General features: G+C 39.0%; 1 protein-coding gene across 1 annotated transcript in view; it reads right to left on the bottom strand.

Annotated features, from left to right (window-relative positions):
- The window catches only part of LOC116064565, a 305,191-nt gene that overhangs the window by 82,704 nt on the left and 203,933 nt on the right, over positions 1-18,554 (bottom strand). The gene's annotated exons all lie outside the window — the stretch shown is intronic.

Here is an 18,554-nt window from a genome sequence, read left to right on the forward strand (position 1 = left end):
AATACCTTGCCGATAACTGCCCAAAGTGCGTTGCAAGATGGCCTCTGAGTGACTTGCCTATTAGTACTGGCTATCAAGTATGTACTGTACACTAAAACTAATTGAAAGAACTGGTATATCTTATTTGTAACAACAACACAAGCAGGTTAACACGATGACACAAAACATACAATGCAGTAAAGCATACACATCGTGCACAGCAGCAAACAAAGACTCATCAAAGCGCAATATATATGCGGTCCATTTAAAGCGTAACTCTCGCCGAAATGCAACCTAGGATCTTTTTGTGAATGTACCCAAGTCAACCTTTCGTTTAAAAGCATAATTAGGACGGAAACGCCACTTTTAAGATTGACCGTATTGTCGTTTTCGGGTCAAATGGCCTTTTGAATGGGAGAGTTAGGGTCTACTTTTATCGCATCAAAATCACTATATTTAAAACACTAAGAAGGCTTGACACAACATGAAACTTTGCACGAAGTATCACCAGGGACTCTACACATGAACTCGAGCATTGAGAACACTGTGCACAAAGAGTTTACCAAAAAGAAAAAGTTTTTCGAGATGGCGACGAGGGGAAAAACAACTGCTAAAGTGAGTTGTTCAAAACCTTTTTTGGTCAACCTGAAACAAAGCGCTACGAGGGAAAGGGCTTACGGTTAAATGCCAAACCCTTGCATTACAACCACAACATCATGAAACTGTAACGTATTTCACTTTTCGTGAGATCGTTTGGCGAAACAAATTGAATCTTCTTGGCCCGGTATCAAACGGAAGTCAGGAGGACAGGACTTGAATCGGTCACCTGAGAGCAGAGGCACAGTCTTCCCCTACTGGCGTGGGGGTGTAACGGTTGGATTTGTACACTGAACTGAGCCACTTGTTAGAAGTGAAATGAAAGAAGTGAATTTTCTTAGTTGTGAAAATCGATAGATTCTTGTTTTAATTATTTTCACCTAATACAGTTAAAAAAAACGAAATCAAGTACAACAGTATAGTTTTTAGCAAAATTTTACTGCCTAAAAATAAATATATTATCTTGTTATGCTATTTATCTTACTTAGATTTTATAAGACCAATCATTTTTGAGTGAATCTAAATCAAGTGACTGCAAACCTTTTATATGCTACTTCAAAAACTGGAAGTAAATGGAGCTGGTTTAAATACACATTTCAAAACCGCACTCAGAACAACCAAAAACAACCAAATGGGAACGTTGTGTGGAGGTAAGCTACAGTGCAACCACAGGAGAACGTTTCAGTTGGTTGGTTCCCCTAACGTTTAGGGAACGTTATAGCCATGAGGGAACGTTCCCTAAACGTTAGTTTTTGGTTTGGTTCGAACTAACTTAAGAATCAAAACCCTAAACGTTCTGTGTTAGTGGGGATAGTGCACGCGTCTTAAATAGTTCAATTATCTACTCGGCAATTGTAGTGGACGTTTTTGATAAGCAAAGGGTCCCTACACATTAAGTCAAAAAACTGCTCAAAGGAGGAAAACGTGGAGGACGTTGGGGATTTTGCCATTGCTGCTGTTGCTTCGCTGAGAGGACGTTGTTGTAAATGTGTGCACACATAACTTTGCGATTAAAATCCAATGCATTGGTACTAACTGCTTACGCGCTCCGAGCGCGTTTTCGTTTACGGGACTGTGCAAAATGCATGATTGACTATGGCTGAAGAGCTTAAACTTGACTCTGAACTCGTAATTGAGACAGAACCGCTTTGTTGTTCGGACGCTATAGTAGAGCTTAGATCGGCCCAAAAAATCAAGCCCGAACCTGCCCGAGCCCGAGCACGTTGTGTCCGAGCCCGGCCCGGCCCGACACATTAACTGTAATTATGAGCCCGAGCCCGATTTAAACCCGACATTTTTTTAACACGTGGGCCGTTATAACTGACGTTCTCAACTACAATTCAGAGTTGTTTGAACTACAGAAATCTGTTTAGAATAATACAACAAGGACGAAGCTGTAAACTGCTGTTTGTTTAGAATGGAACGGATCGCAAATGGATCCGAATGAAGAAACGTAAAAAAAAAAAGAAACAATGATGACATCATATTGTTGTCACTGCCCACGACTTGTTTAAACTGTTTCCATACCTCCGACTTTCCTCCACACTTGCTCAAAGTTAATTCTCCTGTTTTTCTTTTTTTCTTTACATCTTCAAGCTCCCGGTGTGATGCGTGCGAGAGGAGACTCCGTGCATGAAGTGCTGCATTTTGTAACCGCAGCCTAACTTTTGTACACGTTACTTTTATATAGCCTATATATTTATAATATTTCTGATTATGGCATAGCTATCTCCCCACCCAAATAGGATAATAAGGTAATGGATAAAAAAAAAAAAATTGCTTGATCAAGGGTCCGGCCCAGGCACGGTCCGGCCCGAGGATGTGGCGGAAAATAACGGCCCGAGCTTGGGCCGAGAATCTAAACTCTACGCTATAGACTCCACTGTTAAAGGTTCGGACCCTTCTGTTAAAAAGTGAAGTATTTAACTGTCAAAAAAAGCACTTCTGGGGAAAATTGGTAACCTGCAACAAGAAAGAAAGGGGAAATTAAAAAAAGCATGGAATCTGAAAGATACAATTTTTGGTTTGATGAATGAAAAGGGCTTTGTAAAAGAGTTGAAAGGTATTTTTGCAAAGTTTAATGCTCTTTGTGATGAAGCAAAAGAAAAACATGAAATGTTGATGGGTTTACTACCTAAAGAAGAGGTGGAAACACATGACATGTGGTTTAAGGTAAAAATGCTCAGTGCCACTGATTTTATTTCTGATGTAAACAAATGGTTGGTTTACAATGAAAGTTGCCATCAAGCTGAAAGTCTTGGTGTTGATGTGGATCCTCAGGACAGCATTTCAAATGTCCAATCCAAACCTTCCAGTAAAGGCTCTGGTCGTAAAAGTACTGTCTCAAACAGCAGCACATCTTCAACATCATCCATAAGGCTTCAAGCAGAGGCAGAAAAGGCTGCACTCTTGGCACGTGCTGCTGCACTTCAAGAAAAACATGTTTTGGATGAGCAAGCGGGGCAATTAAGAAGGAAAAAAGAACTTGAAATTGAAACTGAAATAGCGGCTTCTTCAGCAAAACTAGAGTGTTGAACACCTCATGTCATGGCAATACACATTCAGATGGAATGGGTTCCTATTTTGAAAAGGGAACAACGCTGAATCATCATGCTGAACAATACAACTCAGCAAAAGGACAGTTCTCAGCAAAAATATGCATTATCTGCCAACACTCATGCAACAGTGGAAAAAAACAATGGACAAGGAAAGCTAAACATGCAGGCTTTGAGTGGAAAGGGTCTGATCAAACAAACCAGTGGCAAGAACAGTTAAATCCTTCTGGTCATCTAGTACCACATTTTCAAGGCAATCATCAACTATCTGGAGATTTCTACAGTCTGTTTCAAAGGCAAAACGAAATAACAGCCACCCTTGTACAGACGCAGAACTCACAGCTGCTCCCTCACAGAGAAGTTCCCGTGTTTGATGGAAGTCCTCTGGAATATAGGTCATTCATCAGAGCCTTTGAACAATGTGTGGAGGCCAAGACAAACAACAAAGGAGACTGTTTGTATTACTTGGAGCAATTCACTAGGGGGCAGCCTAAAGATCTAGTGCGCAGTTGCCAGCACATGCTGCCAGAAAGAGGATATGCAGTGGCCAAAGACCTTCTCCACAAACATTTTGGAGTTTGAAGTAAAGATTGCAGCTGCTTATGTTTTCAAAATTATTGGATGGCCTTCTATTAAGGCAGAGGATGCTAAGGGGCTACAGGCTCATGCATTATTTCTGCGAGAGTGTTGCAACGCTATGGAGGATTTCCAATATTTGGACGAACTCAATATGCCTGCAAACATGAAAACAATAATTCAAAAGCTTCCTCACAAGCTCAGAGAAAAATGGAGAACGCATGCGTGTGTTCTGAAAGGCAAAAAGGTAGATCTGGCTTTAAGGATATCATCAAGTTCATCGAGTACCAAGTTAAAATCTTCTCTGAGACACTTTTTGGCAATATCCAATATACTCAAGTTGTAAATAAAGGAGACAACAACAATAAAAAGCGGAGCAGCGAGGGCAGATGTTGGAGCCATCCTGCTCTGCGTGGGTTGCTGCTGGAGGCTCCTGAAGGTTCATGGCAGGTGTTTCAGCATTTACACACTTGTATAACAGACTTGACATGGGCAGCTTCAAATGTTTCAATCCATTACGAAGAGCCTCTTGGGTCTGGAAAAGAGGGGTGGGAGGCAGAGGTAGATGGTGGGGCCCTACATCACATGCTTGGAAAGCATCACTGGCTCTATGGTGGGTAAAGGAAATTTCCGTCAGCAGCTTTGGTGTGGTCATTTTCCACCTAAAACAATGAATTACAATGCATAGCTATAAATGGCTATCAATAGTTATGATCATAACCCAATGAAGTGACTATACCCAAATTATTTTACCTTTAAATAGTTATCAATATTATTCATGACCTTACCTTGATCAGCAGTAAGCATACGACACATTTGCACACATTTCTATGATGTCCAGTTTGTTTTGTTAGATATATTCCTCCAAGATAAAATAGCCCACCAGACAGTGACTGCAAATGCTAGAAAATATATTAATCCCATGACATTCCATGAATATTGACAACCCATGCCGGACCCTCCATTGAGAGTGAACAGCTAACCTACCTTTTATGTGTAGTCAGATGCCTGACAGTATAGGGTTAGGGTTATCTTGTTGTATACCTTGTTGTAAACAGAGCGAAAGAGAGCTGTGCCTGAATCAACTATCAGTTATAGGCAGCAAAATGGTGAGTCACTAGCACTAGAGTTTGCTAGCATCCATGCTAATCGGTGCTAATGGCGCAAAGCTAACGGGTTAACTAAAGTGCTGTATTCATATGCTAATAGGGTAATTAGCATAGACTGTATAATATTAATAGACAGAGCATGTGTGACATCACCCATTGGTTTGTGGAGATCTGCTACGAGCATGGATGTATTAAGAGAACTGGGTCCAGTGTTCGGCAGGAAGCCCCGTACGTTCCAATGAGAGTGCTCAAAAGCGCATAAAGCAAACATGGAGCTCGGCTCTTCCGCATTGTTGGCCCATAACGCTGGTTGGCTCACGATGGGCATGCGCACTAGCAACAATTTGTTTGCGTTGTCGTAGCAACCGGTAGCAACATGCGCGTTCATGAGCTTCTCTGTCGTGTCTCTTACAAGTGGCGAACTCATGAACTCGCCATTTTCATTGTCTAAAATATTCACTAACGTTAAACATTGTTTTCGTTGTTCCCGATCGTTTACATGCTTAGCTAAATAAACGATAGATGTATTTAGCTAGACAACCAAGGAGATTTAATAATTATGTTGTGCTACTAGCTAGCTACCTACTAACTAGCGCTAGCTCAGGTTAGATAAGGTATTTGTCCAGAGAGCAGAAGGGGCTTATATCAGATCCAGGGCTAAATGGATAGAACAAGGGGAAAAGAATACTTCTTATTTTTTTGGTCTTGAAAGAAGGAGACAAGAAAGAAATAAAATAAATGTCTTGATGATTAATAATACAGAATGCTCTGACACAAAAACAATTTATGAAAATATTTATGATTTCTTCTCTAAACTGTACTCTTCATCCTATTCAGAGGAGGAGTCATTATCATTTCTGGAAAGCGTTAAACAACATATACCTCAAATTGAGGAGGGGTTCAAAGCACGATGTAACGCTGAGATTAGTTTGAAAGAATTGGATATAGCATTAAAGCAAATGTCAGTGGGAAAATCCCCGGGTCAGGATGGATTAACTTCAAATTTTTATAATTTTTTCTGGGAAGATATAAAAGAATTATTATTTACTGCCCTAAAGGAATGTATTAAAAACAACAGTTTACTAGCAACTATGAAACAAGGTATTATTATTCTATTACCTAAAGCTGGCAAGGACAAAAGATACATTGATAATCTGAGACCAATTACTTTATTAAATGTGGATTACAAATTACTTACTAAGGTTATGGCTAATAGGTTGAAAGATGGTATAGAACAGATAATAAGCACAACTCAATCGGGGTTTCTCAAAGAAAGATCCATTCACAGTAACATTAGACTGGTCCTTGACCTACTTGATTATAACAACTGGATTGACGACAGGGGTCTTATTTTGTTTTTAGATTTTTACAAAGCTTTTGATTCAGTGGAACATGCATTTATTCTGAGATCTTTAGAGTATTTTGGTTTTGGCTCAGAACTTATTAAGGTCATAAATATGTTATATAAGGACAGTAATAGCTCAGTTTCTCTCCACCAGGGAACAACTAGAAGGTTTGAGGTTAAAAGAGGTATTCGACAGGGATGCCCCTGTTCGCCGTTATTATTTATTTTAGTGGCAGAACTGTTGGCAATACACATAAAAAACAGACCGGATATAGAGCCTTTAAATGTGCTAGGTAATCGCCTATTTATTTCTCAGCTGGCAGATGATTCTACCTTATTCCTCAAGAAGTCTGAACAGATCCCTCTGGTGATTAAGAGAATAGAGAGATTCTCCAAAGCCTCAGGTTTATGTTTAAATCTTAAGAAATGTGAACTAATGGCTATACATGACCACCCGCTTGTAGATTTGTATAATATTCCTGTTAAGAATGAAGTGAAATACTTAGGGGTAGTAATAACAAAAGATAGGAAAATTAGAGAAGAACTAAATATTGAGGTCGGTATAAAGAAAAGCAAAGCTATACTTAATTCTTGGTTACAGAGGGATCTGTCTATTTTTGGTCTAGTTTTAATTACTAAAATTGAATCACTATCTAGAGTTATGTACCCTGCATTCTCTCTTGCCATCCCTGATAATCTAATTAAATTAATGAATCAAACTAATTTCAAATTTATTTGGAAAAACAGACATCATTATCTGAGAAAAGGTGATGTAGTGAAAACCTTAGAAGAAGGTGGTTTAAATGTGATCGACTATGAAGCAATGAACGGAGTGATAAAACTGAGGTGGCTAAAAAAATGTATTCAAGATAGTGATGATTTCTGGTATTACATTCCTTCTAAGATTTTTGACAAATGTGGTGGAATAGACTTTCTTTTAAGATGTGATTTTAATGTTACCAAACTGCCTGTCAAGCTGTCTAGATTCCATGAGCAGGTCCTCTTATACTGGAAAATGATTTATAAACACAACTTTACTCCACATAGTTCCCCAATATGGAATAATCGGTGCATCCTTTACAAAGGGAAATCGTTATGTTATGGTGATTGGGTTGAGAGAGGTGTCTGGTCTATTCTACATTTGATGGATTTAAGTGGGACTTTTTTGGACTATGATGAATTCATTAGTAAATTTTATGTGAAGTGTACCCAAAAACAATATTCAGTAGTCATTAAAGCAATTCCACAGGCAATGGTGAATTTAGTTAAAGGCATGTTGCAGCATGACGCAGTACTACCACGCATGCCTTCTCTGTTTATAGAGGACCAGGATTTTAAGGTGGCAAAATGCACAAACAAATTTATAAGGGGTGCCCTTACATCTGTATTATTTCCTTTACCATTGAAAAGAAAGAACTTACTTCAAGTCTATCCTGAAGAGATTGTAAGGAGAATAAGAACCAGATACCTCACTCTTCCTGTTTCACAGAAAGCAAAAGAAACTCATTTTAAAGTGTTGAATGATATATATCCATGTAATTGGTTTCTTAAACAAAGATTTAACATTGACAAAAATAATTGTACTTTTTGTGATTCAGATATAGAAACCTTAGAACATTTATTTCTTGAGTGTAGTGTAACCAAACCTTTTTGGGATTTGATCAGAAATTGGATTTCTGAAAAGGATTCAGAAGCACCATCTTTGAGTTATGGGGACATTAAATTGGGAGTGTTAATGGAGGACAAAAAAAGAGACCAGATGTATAACACCTTGATTATTTTAGCTAAACAGTTTATCCACAAATGCAGATTTTTGAAGGTGAGACCCTTATTTTGTGTGTTCATGAATGAATTACGCATTTATAAGAAATCTTTGAAACGTATAAAAACTAAACAAGCAGGGAATGTGCTACAGATCATACAAATATTGGTTGTGGACTAGACCTCTATTTATTTATTTATTTTTCTGTCTTTTCTTTTTCTTTATAATTCAGTTGATTCTTTGTTATTGTTGGATACCTAGTCTGTATTTGGTACTCCATGTATTAATTGTCAAACAAAGTTTGAAGTGGCCTGAATTTGTTAAATAAAGATTTAAAAACAAAAACAAAAAAAAAACATCACTGTCTACCAAGAAATTGCCGTGAAACGGAAGTGGCTAGCATGGTGACGTTACTGTCGGTACACGATCCGTTCTGCCTGCACGATCCGTTCTGCACATGCGCAAGATAATACTGTTTTACCGAGGATACGACCTGCACGATCTGTTCCACGCTAGCCTATGGCTAGCCTCCACCGGGAAGCTAACGTTAGTTTAGCTAACAGCTAATTCGGCTAACCGCTAGCAGACAGCTAGATTCAGTCTAAAATAACGTTAACTCAAACGTAATGGGAAAAGCAGGCTACAGCTAAATTAAGATTTCACAGTAATAACAATAAAGACAAGTATTGAGTGATTGTATTTTAAATGAGCACAAGTAAAGTAGAACTGACGTAACAGCTGTTATATATGTTAGGTGTTTGTTATATATGTCAACGTTTATTTTCAAGTTTTATTTTGAGGGTCTTTTAAAGTTATTACATGCTGTCTCAGCTAGCAGTTAGCCGAATTAGCTGTTAGCTAAACTAACGTTAGCTTGCCTGTGGAGGCTAACGGCAGACCGCTACAATCAGCTAGCGGTTAGCCGAATTAGCTGTTAGCTAAACTAACATTAGCTTGGCTGTTGACCGGAAGCGTGGAACAGATCGTGCAGTGTCGTAAATCCTCGTACAACCGCGCATGCGCGAACATTTTGCGCATGTGCAGAACGGATCGTGCAGGCAGAACGGATCGTGTACCGACAGTTACCTCAAAACACAATAAAATATAATCAAATCCGAAAAAAAAAAAAACCTAGCGCTAGCTAGCTGTTAGCCTGCAGTTTCGTGAACAAAGCTCATCCATGGCGTCAGCTCTCATCCACGTTACAAGCTTTACAGCATACAGCCCTCGGATGTATCATAAGAGAGAACCAAGGCGATGTAATCACTATGTCTGTAGTAACGTTATGTAGTAGGCATATAGCTAGCTATGTATAGATCTTAATACAGCCATGCTAGCTACCCCTGATGTTAGCAACTAGCTAGCTAGCCGATAGCCTGCCAGTTTGGGAAACGCTAATGACGTTACATCCACGTAGCTAACAGGCTTTACAGCAGCTACATACATACATCCCTGGGATGTATCATGACTTCATAAGATAATACCATGGACGTATTAATAGAAAACATGGTGAATTACAACCATTAGCTATATCCATTATTATAGCTAGCTACATGAGCTCGGGAGAACAGTCATGTGAGTGGGCGGGCGCAGTCCCGCGGCTCTACTCGCGTCCACTATGCGCGTTCATCATGCCAAATTTAATAATTCTGGATTCGCTTCTAGTGAATGTTAAAAATGTTAAAATCGTAACGTTTTAAACAAGGACCCTTTCAGTGTTCGGGCTGGTAAGTTGATATACCCAGAAACAAATTATCCGCTGAAATATAGACGTTTCTTTCGCCATGCAAAATCTATGTGAAAAGTCTTTCTGGGCCATGGGGTGCAGTACCACTGTTATCCGCTAAGCCCATGGTGGCTTTTAGACTTGGCGCTCTTCCTGGGGGCTTGGCTACGAGTCGTCGAGTTTGCGCTTATGGGCGCAGCCATCCTGGTTGCGGATGTGACGTTTTTAGATGAGAGGGAGGAGTGAGGGAGGAGCCATAGACTGTTGGGCGGTATCTGACTGTTTTTTTTTTGAGTTTGCAACGCTGTTTACACTCTTCGTTACCTTACACACGTTCACTGGCAATCTGGATGCAACTGCTGCTGAAAGCTAGCATACATAATTCGAGGTAAGATATAGCTTCACTAGGTTTTAAATATATCTTTGTCCAATAGTTATATTACATATAAGATGAGTCACATTGTAAAGTAAATGTATCTGAAGTTACCATGTAAATTGTCTGTAACGTTAGCTAGCCACTTATGGTAAAACATGCTAATGTTAATTTTCTGCAAATCGAAGTTTACGTTTTCCTAATTCAAACGTGGTGTCAGCGATATACAATACGGGGATTGTCAATGCTTATCATTATCTAACACTAAGTATTAGCAAATGTATAACCAAGTTTCTTAGAACGTTTGGTTAACTGTAATAACCATAATGCACTGTTATATATGTTATAATACTGTTTGCGCCATCAGTGTATGGTTGGCGCATTTAGCCTTTTCATGATTTTAAGAGCTAACGTTAGCAGAAATAAGCTCATTTAACTAAAGTTACACTAAAGAACAATAGACTGTTGCTGATTCATCTGTATTCTCCTAGATAATTAATGAAGTACAGTTACATGCTAGTGTTCATATATATTTAACTATGAGGGGCTCAAATGGAAATTGATGACTCTTTCTTTCAGAAATAGGAGTGTGGAGAGCTACGATGGCATGTGCACCCACCCAATGCCTCAGAAGTAAGTAATAGTTACTTTTCTTTTGCTATTTAAGGTACACAATTAAACTTTTAGCAGACTTGTTTTGTACAACTAAGCTGAGGTAATAATGCATTTTCAAATAACAGTGTGTAATTAAGAGTGCTGTTCATTTATCCTTTTTCTCTATAGCCTAAAATATGATTATATTATTATATTTTCTCACTATTACAATGTGTTTTTCCATCCAGCAACAGTCTGGATAATTGGAGACAGCTACGTCCGGCGTGTGCACGAGAGAGAGGCAAAGACAACGGGGAACAACCTTGGCATTGAAGATGTCTACATCTATTGGTTCGGCTGGGGTGGTCTGCGGTGGAAGAGCCTTCTCCCTTTCTTTTTCCAGTCCCTACAAAGAAGAGCAGCCCTGGATGTCCTCCTTTTCACTGTGGCGGGAATGACCTGGGAGATGTCAAGGGCGTCAACCTCGTTACAGGAATGAAGGAGGACCTGCAGCACCTCCACCTGCAGTATCCAGGCATGAAGTCCATCTTCTCTGGCATCACCCAGAGATGCAGGTGGAGGGCTGTTAACAATCCGGGGAAGATCGACAAGGCTCGCAGGTTTTCTTTTTCTTTTTCCACTGTGCATTACAGACAACCAACAGACTGTCACTGTAATTGTAAAGGCAGCTTTTATTTCTTTACCCAGGCATTTGGACTTGACTGAACAGAGTGCTGCACAAGTGCTTTAAGCTTTATATGTTAAGCTATATTTTGATATTGTGGTTTGTAATGTCAACCATTTCTACTGTAATTAACAATGTGGCACCAGTGATTCAACTACCTCTTTTTATTATGCAGACATGTCTTGTGACAGTTAAGTTTGCCTTTACCTTGGCCCACAGCAGTTTTATGCGTGGAATGTACACTGGATTGTAAAAGGTGAACTACATTATTTAATTCATCAATTTAACCCCTAACATAATCTTAAAAATATTGCCAGTGTTGTTTGTGGTTTATGTAGTTTTTGAAGTTAATTCCCATTTCAATGTGAAATAAAGGTCTTTCTAAAGCTACATTTGTTGTTTTTCTGAAGCAACTATAGGAACATACACAATATTGTAGTCATACAAGAAGATATTGGTAATTTGATTTGTAATTGATTAAAAGTGTCTATTTTGGCTTTAATCAACAAAAATATGATTTCTTAAATGTTACCATACTTGAATGTTGACAAAGAAGGATCAGGAAAATGTAGTTTGTGCTTTTCTTGTGTGTCTTTATGTACTTGTCAATTGTAATCACCATGAAAACACTTCACCAAAGTCCTTTTAGATTAATTTATAGGCATATACTCAATTTTGACATACATAGTCAAGTGTTTAGTAGTGTACTGTGTAAGGTTATTGCAAATTCATTATAACAAAAGTATTATCACAAATCGTTGGTTGATTGTGGTAGATGAGAGGCAGCTGGAACCCAGACTCCCACACTCTGGACTCCACTCCTGCAATAAGAGACAGACAGAGAGAGGGAGGGAGGAGAGACAGACAGAGAGAGGGAGGGAGGAGAGACAGACAGAGAGAGGGAGAGACAGACAGAGAGAGGGAGGGAGGAGAGACAGACAGAGAGAGGGAGAGAGGAGAGACAGAGAAGCTACCTAGGAGCAGCAGACCTAACAGTAACACAAAAGGACACATCTATTACAGGACTCACATTTTGAACCTCTAAATACCAATGACTGCTAAAGTGCTAAAAGTTGGTCTGTCCTTTCAGCAGAAGAAGCTGAACCGAAAATGATTTTCTGGCATCGTTATAATCAGAACACATTTGAGAACTTTGGATGTGGTCAATGCAATCTGTTTTCCACAACAAGATGAATGGCACCAAATACACTGCTCTATATGTCGTGTGGAGTGAGGAATTGTGGACCCAAACGCGGAGTGAGAGGCAGGCAGGAAGGCAGGAGATGGTTTGTTAGGTCTGATTTATTAGTCCAAACTCAAAAATGAACAAAGGGAGTCCCGGATGAGGCAGCAGGCAAAAACGATTCCCAAAACAAGAAAAGGCATCCAAAAACAAACCAAGGGAGTCAAAAACCAGGAAAATATAGGAGGGGAAGAAACGGACCAGAACTGACACGGAGAACACACAAACTCACACAAACTGACGGCACCAGGACACAAAATGATCTGACAAAAGACAAGGGGAAGACAAAGACTAAATACACAGGGTAACGAGGAAACAAGAGGCAGGTGACACAAGGGCTGGGAAACAGGTGGAAAACATCAGGTAATCACACAGGCGGGAAAACACAAAGTAAAGCTAGACAAGACAAGACAGAACAGATTATCAAAGTAAAACAGGAAACAAGCAAAATACAGAACAGACACAGACTACAAAAATAAAATACACACCAACCCATAACACTATACACCAGGTCTTCCGTTTGGCTCTGGTCATTCAGTTTTCAGTGTGGATACCTTTGTAAAGACAAACATGTAGTTAAGGCATGGTAGATCACAATGAATTATATTAATATTTGAGCTTGTACATAAATGTATGCTTCAGTTGAGGACATGCAGTATTAACTAAACCTACTCCTACATGTCAGATGTATCTTAGACAATGTGTATTGTACGCAACACTTTTTTAGTGATATGTACATTTTAGTAATAAACACAATTTGTAAATATAGATTGTAACATGTATGTGACTCATCTTAAAACAGATTAATGTGCTGACAGAAGGTCTTCAAATAGATTAGCAGACACAACTACAGTAAGTGGAAGAAAGACATCAGTTTAACAGCATAAGCAACAGTGGTTAATAACTCCTGCAACAGCATGCTTGTTAGGTACATTAACAGTCTGAAAGAATGTATTTAGAATTTTTTGAGAAAAGAATATTGAACCTGGTGCTTTATACAATACATTTGGCTGCAGAACTGAAGATTTTTCAAGATAGAACACTTATGTAACTTTACAATAATATATATATATATATATATATATATGGTGACGGTGATGCTGTGTGGGTGTCTGTGCCTGTCCTTCGGGTGCCTCCGGGTAACGTTGCCCAACTCTCGGGCGGGGTACATAAATTTCAGTATATTCAAGTAAAAGCATCTCCGCTTGTCCCGTGCGAATGCGCCACACGAAACTCAGATGTGAGGGGGTTCTTTCTAAATCACACGCGGTCCCAAAATGATTCTAATCCCGTGCGAATGGTGTTTATAAGAATTTGCACTATAACGTTAGCTATATCAGGCTTTGAGTTTAAGCTAACATTACCATTATATGCGCATTGATTAGCAATAACACCACATATGGTTAAAAACAGATCACCGGCGAGACTGTTGTACGACTGTAATGTTAAATATATATTTTAATCCGTTTATACGGTCTGGTCTGCATAATGTTATTAGTTAGCCCGCTAGCTTGGTTAGCAAGATGCAATCTAGCTAGCTAACGGATATTAATTGGGATGCTAACGTTGGCTAATGAAAAACAGTATTAAAACAAAATGTAACGTTACTTACCGAAAAAACTGAACTGCCGACTCCTTTGAGTGTCTTGTCGTACAACCGAACGTTGAACAAGACGTTATTAGGCGACCAAGTGTCACAGTCACGAAGACGTAAGCTGGTCAACCCCCAAAATAAAGTTTACGTGCCATGGATAAGCTTTGCTAAACCTGTCATGATTGACAGGCCGCGGACTGTCAATCACATCATAGCCACGTCCTAAAACACCCCCCACTTTATCGCCGATTTTAAAATCAACGAGACCATAATTCAAAAAACGAATATCATGTTGTATGTTGTATCATGTGTTGCAGAAGACTGAAAACTAGCGATTGAGAATATAAACTCTTAATTGAAATGTTTACTGAGGTAATAAATCAAGTGAGAAGTGGGTCATTTCGCCATAGACTTCTACAGAAACCGACCTCCTTTTTGCAACCGCACGTGTCGCCTCCTGCTGGAATTCAGATAGAATGCAGGTTTAAGGCACTTCCGCATTTGCCGCATTTTGCTGAACCGGATGCGCTGTCCACTAATATATACAGTCTATGGTAATTAGCCACAAAAGGCTAGCGGACTAGCTACTGCATATTGCCTGTGAAAAGGCTAATGATTCTATCAATTGGTTATGGAAAGTAATGTTGCTTTTCAACACTACTGCTATTGTTTTTTTGTTGAATGATTGTACAAATTGTGAGTTTAATTGTTTAACTGGAGTTTATGGTGAAATAGCTAACTTAAAGAGGCACATTTTTAGTGCAGTCTTTCTACTGTTACGGGTGAAGGGAGGGATAAATAAGCACGCATGTCTTAACGCCTCTAAATTACAACACTGTAGCTTAAGTTATGGGAAAATAATACAATTTGAGAGATGTTTACATGCAATTTATGCAATTATATTTAGGATAGTCTTGATGTTACTAAGGTTGCATACAACTTGATTTACAAAAGTACTGTTTGTATAAAGGTTGCCTATTAATATAAATGTGCTTTTGATACCTGAAAGGGATTTATATACTTTTGATACTTAAGAGTTGAAATTTAAGAAAGGTTGTACAACTTGAATAGAGGTTCAGATATTTCGATATGGGTTAACTGAAATATGACCTCATTTTATTTTCATTGTAGCCTTAGCAATTGATTTTATTACTGAATAGTAATTGAGAGAAATTATTTGGCCTTATCTACAGGTGGAGGAGGTAGAGATTTAGGAAACAATACGCAGGGGAGGTCCGGTCCACAGAGGGATATTGAATCAAATCGACTCTTCAGATTCCAGAGACTTCCAGGGTTTAGAGATTCCCAGTTCAGTGGGCTGGGTGGCGAGCTACAGGATCGAGGAGACTGTGAACTTAAACGGATTTCCCTTGATTCATTCTTCATGGTGGAAGGACAAACGGAAACCAAACTCATATGGCCCCCAACGTTGAACATCTCTGAACTCTTGTCATCAAAGAACAATTGAGCTCATAGAACTGAAAAGGGTTTCTTTTATGTGTGCACTTAATTATTTCAGTTGTTATTTTTCATACCTGTGTTTATCTCTATGTATGCCATATTTCTGTGTATATTAATACACTTCTCAAACTTTATCCTGGTTTTCTAGTCTCTTTATTGACGTTCAATTCTCTGGCTTAACAATCTAGTTTTCTTCTGGTTCTTGTCCAAATTCACACTGATATCACCTACATAACACTACTGTCAACAAAGAGTTTTACATCACAGTATAATGTGTTAGGAAGGTAATTTGGTGTGCGATGGCACTTCTTAAGACATGTCTTATCCTTCATGATATCATAATGACAAATCAGAATGGTACCACTTTACTTGAGTTCAAAGAATGTATTTTTTACACTGTCATAATGTGGTAATGACAGCAAGTCTTATCCATGATATCTTAATGACAAATACAATTGGTACCACTTTACTTGAGGTCAAAATATTTATTAGTTACACTGTCATAATGTTGTCATGACAGCAAATCTTATCCATGATATCTTAATGACAAACACAATTGGTACCACTTTATTTGAGGTCAACATATTTATTGTCATAATGTTGTCATGACAGCCAGTTTTGTGAAATATCCTGTCACACATCTATCTGAACAAGTGCTAGAATTGGTCTGTAACCTTGCACATCTAATTATAATAATCATTAGGTCAACATGTCATGAATACAAAAAGAGGTGGAATTTCTGTTTATGTCAAGTTGTCATGACAAAGACATCCCAAACAAATTTAATGTCAACTTGTCATGACCAAGACAACTTCTGGTAATGTCACTTTGATTAATGTCAAGTTGTCATAATCAAGACAACCCAAACAATGTCAACTTGTTATGACAAAAACCGAATGACACTTAATGACAGAAGTCATAAACTTATGACTTGTTTATAAGGTTTATGACACATTCATGACAGTGTCATGTCATAGTTATGACAGTGCCATGTCACGGTTATGTCGGTACTGTCAAATAAAGTGTTACCCTGTGATCACCAAATATGCTTCCCGTTGAAATACATTAGTTTAAAAAAACGTGCCGACCCTCACGGAAAAAAACTGATAAACGTGTCCGTGTACACGAATCAATAGATTAAAATATGTGACTATTTTACAAACTGCTGTGAGACTGTTGAAGTTAATTGCCCTTTCAATTGCCTTTTAAATAGCAGTATTCTAAATTCAATTATGAATTAAATTATTAATTCCTGTTATTTCAACTTACAAACCCTGAAACATTAAGTTGAACTTACCCAGCAGCAGCTGCAGAGATGAGTCCTCCATTTGAAATGTTGGTCATATGAGATCAGCACATTAACGTCTAACCAGACACACCGAGTAAAGCCCTCCTCCTTCCTCTACTTGTGTCACTGTTGACGTTTTCAGGAAATGTTTTTTTTTTTTATTGTGTATTCTCACGTCAGAAAATATTAGGTAAAAGAAAACTTATGGCCATTGAAACAGCACACCTCAAACTGAACAAAATAATAAAAAGATATACTGTAAGAATCTCAGTATCATCTAGCTCAGGGGTCCTCAACGTTTTTTAGGCCAAGGACCCCTAACCTGAAAGAGACACGAGTAGGGACCCCCGACTACATATATTGTATTGAGTTTTATATTAAACTAGGCCTACCATAACTTTTGGTATGGTGCCCTGCAATACTAAGCTACTATTTACATATTCATATATCATCATGTTTTAATGTCAAACATACATGTGGAAGGCACAGTGAATCCATTAGCTGAACTGTATCTGTGGATGGCTACCATAGTGAGGGCTACCATAGTGGCTATAGTTATCGTATATCAGCTGTGTTTTTTAACAAATACGCCTGTTTATCTTTTCCAATAATATGTTGGATTCATGTTTAATTTTGGGGGAAGGAACTTTCAAAAAGGTATTAAACAATAATTTGGTGGCTCCCCTGCAATGACTCTGAGGACCCCCTAGGATTTGCAGACCCCCTGTTGGAGATCACTGATCTATCTTATTGGGTGAGGAGTGGGACCCAGCTGGACAGCTACAGGATATATACAGATAAATACATCCACACCTTAGAGAGTCTACTGAACCTGCATGTTTTTGGACTTGAGTGTCATTTGTAGTAAATTATGACACTCATAATGTAGGGTGACCAGACGTCCCGGTTTGACCGGGACAGTCCCGATTTTGAATTGCGTGGTCCGAGTCCCGACAAAAGCCTGTTGGGACACTAAAATGTCCCAGTTTACACCAGAAGCGGCGTGAGTCGATTTTGCCGGGGCTTCAGCCCCGAATGTTTTGAGTGTAGCCCCGAATGTAACTTTGTCCAGTTTATTCTTCCGAGGCGAATAGAACGGGCAGCTACGTGCGGGGTCCGACCATGCTGTATTCGTTGCTATCACCTAGCAACCGTCTCTACGTGAGGAAAGCTATGAAAGCCGGGTGACGTTTTTGAGGAATCCTAGCCAAATCAGTCTAATACATTGATGCCATCAACACAAAGTTTAGGAGCGCAATATTAATGATTTGAAGTTCCTATGACGTGACGTTTCCAGTCTACGGGTCAGACTCAAACACACGGAGCTCTGAAGCAGACCTGTGCGTCACTTAATGTCAACTCTCTGTAAAATGCTGGGCAGCTTCAGGGGTATGGATGCGCTCATCTGTGGACATGCTGCAGCAGATGTGTTGCGTTTGAGCTCTGTGTATTTCTGCAGCAGTAGTTCGGGTTCAAGTTTCCACCTCCAATGTATAGCAGCGTACAGCCACTTCCCTAGCTAAACTATTTGTCTCATTCAGACACCCAAACGGGGCTCTGTGTCTGTCAGGTCTGAGATCTACCATATCAACAGAGCAATCACGTAATGCACAGCAGACTATGGTGCAGATAGCCTATAGATTATTTTCTGAAATATAGTGACTTTA

The sequence above is a fragment of the Sander lucioperca genome, chromosome 17 (genome assembly GCF_008315115.2).
Source record: "Sander lucioperca isolate FBNREF2018 chromosome 17, SLUC_FBN_1.2, whole genome shotgun sequence".
Classification (NCBI taxonomy): domain Eukaryota; kingdom Metazoa; phylum Chordata; class Actinopteri; order Perciformes; family Percidae; genus Sander; species Sander lucioperca.